Raw genomic sequence first — 3070 nt, 5'->3', positions numbered from 1 at the left:
CCTTGATATTTACCTGTTGGCACCAACCAGCCAACCAGGCAAACAGCGCACACATAATACAGGTGGTCCTTGTTTTACGATGTTTTGTGGTAATGACGCACTCCCATAAATCATTAATACTATGCAAAGATAAAGAGAGAACTAGCTATGCGCACGCGTCGACTTCTGGTCTGCTATGACTGCGTCACCGGGAAAGCCGGAAGAAAAAAACTTCGCTGACTTCTCTGGCTGCCGTCAGTCAAAATCAAGAACCACCCCTGCTCCATAGACCCCCAGTGAAGTTCGGCTTCTCAAGGAAGTGACGTCTTTTGCTGTTTGTCCAATCAGGGTCTTACTTTATTGCTGTGAGCTTCCATGTGCTGAAGCGAGAGCTTACCATGGGCAGCGTTTGTGCTGCTGCCGTGGGAAGAGAGATCACTTCAGAAGAGACACTTTTAATACAGTTTTATGTCTACACATTTAAAGGAAAACCACACTTTTTTGCCATCATTCACAATCCTTATGTGAAACATGAACACATATTTATTTCCCTTTCTGTGTGTTCTAACGAAAGAAAACAAGTTACTGCAACAATACATGAAATGGGACGTAGCTATTTTGACGCTAAAGCCCGAAGAAAAAAACCCTCAAAAAATGACAACAGTGTTCCATTTCCATAAGTGACGTGTATATTAACCTAGCTACAGCGATATTGTTATTGTAGTAGCTAACACAAAAAACTATGTTTATCTGGCGGACCAACACGGCGCCTCGCTCGTCTCAGCATCACTCACAACTCCTCCAGTCACTGCAAGAGGACAGACGGAACAGTGGATACTACTGGCTCTCAATTTTGCTACGAAAACTCAACAAGATGCTCGTTTGTTATCAGCATTTTTTACCTGAGGACTGGAGCACAAGTATTGTGCTGGAAGACACAGCCATCCCAGTGAGAGCGCACATCGGAAGTGTCGCTGCTGTTGTTAATGGAAGTCGCGTTAGCTCCTGTGGGCTAAATGTCAATTCAATGCGCATAGGAAAGAATTTTCAGTGATGTTTTAAATAATCAAAATATAGCAAGATACTGTAAGCTTACATGTTATCATCAATGTACTTGCTAATGCATGATCACAGCATGGATATAAACCCATAAAACCTTGTTAGAGGTTTTTTTAGAGGGCTTCATAGTCGAAATAGGTACCTCCCATGACGTGCAATGTTAGCTGTCTCATGCTAACTGGTTTTCTCTTGTTAGAATGCACAGAAAAGGGAAATGAACACGTGCTCATGTTTCACATAAGGATCGTGGATGATGGGCAACATTCTTAAAAAAGTGCAGTTTTCCTTTAAGTTTAGCCATGCATATTTTAGCAATTATTTTATCACATTTACAAAAGTTCAGCTTCCCTTGTCATCAATGAGCAGTCGCCACTGACTGGAGCGAAACGGCGTCCACGTGGCTCTTCCGCCCCCCCCTTCTTGCCTCCTCCCTCCTCTAATCTCTGTGTTTGCTAGTCTTCAATAAAGGTAAAAGTCATGTTAAATGTTCATTTATCTTTTATATGTATTTTGTATTGTTTTCTGCATGTACAATTCTCTGTAAAACATGTTTTTGTTCCTGGGTGTCTGGAACAGATGAACTAGATTTACAGTATATGAATTGGATTTATATTATTTCCTAGGGACATGTCCTTCATGTGTCCTGTGTACAGTGTGAGTTGTTGAGGCATAATTTAGGCATAAGTTCGGACTTACACTAAAACTCAACTTACAACGGAATGGAACTTGAATGTGTAGCTGTAGGCAGGGAACGGGGGGGATTTCAGACAAGCCCTGATGACATCATTTCCAGGACCAGGGTCAACGCTTTGGGTTCCAGAATAAGTGAAGAAGTGGGAGTGAGTGATCATTTTACTTACATAAATGGTGTTGTAAAGTTGTCCGTAGAAGTAAATAGGATAGAAGGTGATGTTTCGTATTTTATTGAACACAGCCAATGCCCCTGTACGCAGACACACGGGAAGAAATGAACATGAGTGTTTTTAGTGACAATAGAGCCTACAGGTTCTACAAAAACAAATGATAGGAAGCACTATAATACTAATACTACGGTATTAGTATCATCAAACATCAGCTGAACCCCACTTTGGTGATGAAGGCAAGGAAAAACTTCCAGAGGTCTACTTTTAGACTTTGAGGTACTTTTTTGTAAGGTACAGTGGAACATTGGTTGGCGTACACCCCGGTTAGCGTGTTAATGTCAACAATGTACGCGTCCGTTTACGTACATTTTCAAGTTAGCGTGTTATTAATACACTGCATGACTTTAACTGTGTTCTTAATGTAGTTTTAGCACTAAACATCCTTGTTAGCAGCTTGCTAATGCATGGGAACAGGAACCAGAAGTTAGCTCCGTCTAAGATGTCATCAGCGGTTGAGCCTGTAGTCTTTGCTAACTACCACAATTACGCCACAAGTCTCAAATATTTTAACTAGGGGGGGTCACAAGACACCTAACTCACAAGACAAAACGGTGTAACGAGACTGGGGCCACATTTTAAGAAAAGTACAATGAAAAATATGACTGGACAAACAAGCTTTTTTATTAAACCGAGTCAAAAAACAATGCAGGTCTCTTTTGAATTGACGCTAAAGTCATTATTGTCGACGTTTTTGAGACCAAATAAACCACTGTTATGTTATAATAGCAATAATAATACAGCTCACTGTTGTTCTCTTGTCTACTTGTTTTTGTCTGTCCAACTGTCCTTTGATTGTTACACATAACATAACAACACAATATATATACTATATATATTTAAAGCCAAATCTTTGTGCTTTTATTAGTGAGCACTGCCAACATTTTAGCATTTTCTAGTTACATTATAACTTTTTGCTCTATTTTATCACTTTTACTGGATTTTTATTTATTTTATTTCTTAACAAGCCACGTTCCACAGATGGCCCCTGCGCCACACTTTGGACACCCATGCATGCTTTGCCAGGAAGGCGAGTGTGTCCGAGCTGTGCCTCCTCGGCGATGTTGGTCATGGGCTGGGTTGCATTATGGAGGTTTTTTTTTTTTTTTACA

Source organism: Dunckerocampus dactyliophorus, chromosome 9 (genome assembly GCF_027744805.1).
Source record: "Dunckerocampus dactyliophorus isolate RoL2022-P2 chromosome 9, RoL_Ddac_1.1, whole genome shotgun sequence".
Taxonomy (NCBI): domain Eukaryota; kingdom Metazoa; phylum Chordata; class Actinopteri; order Syngnathiformes; family Syngnathidae; genus Dunckerocampus; species Dunckerocampus dactyliophorus.
This window is presented reverse-complemented; position numbering follows the sequence as displayed.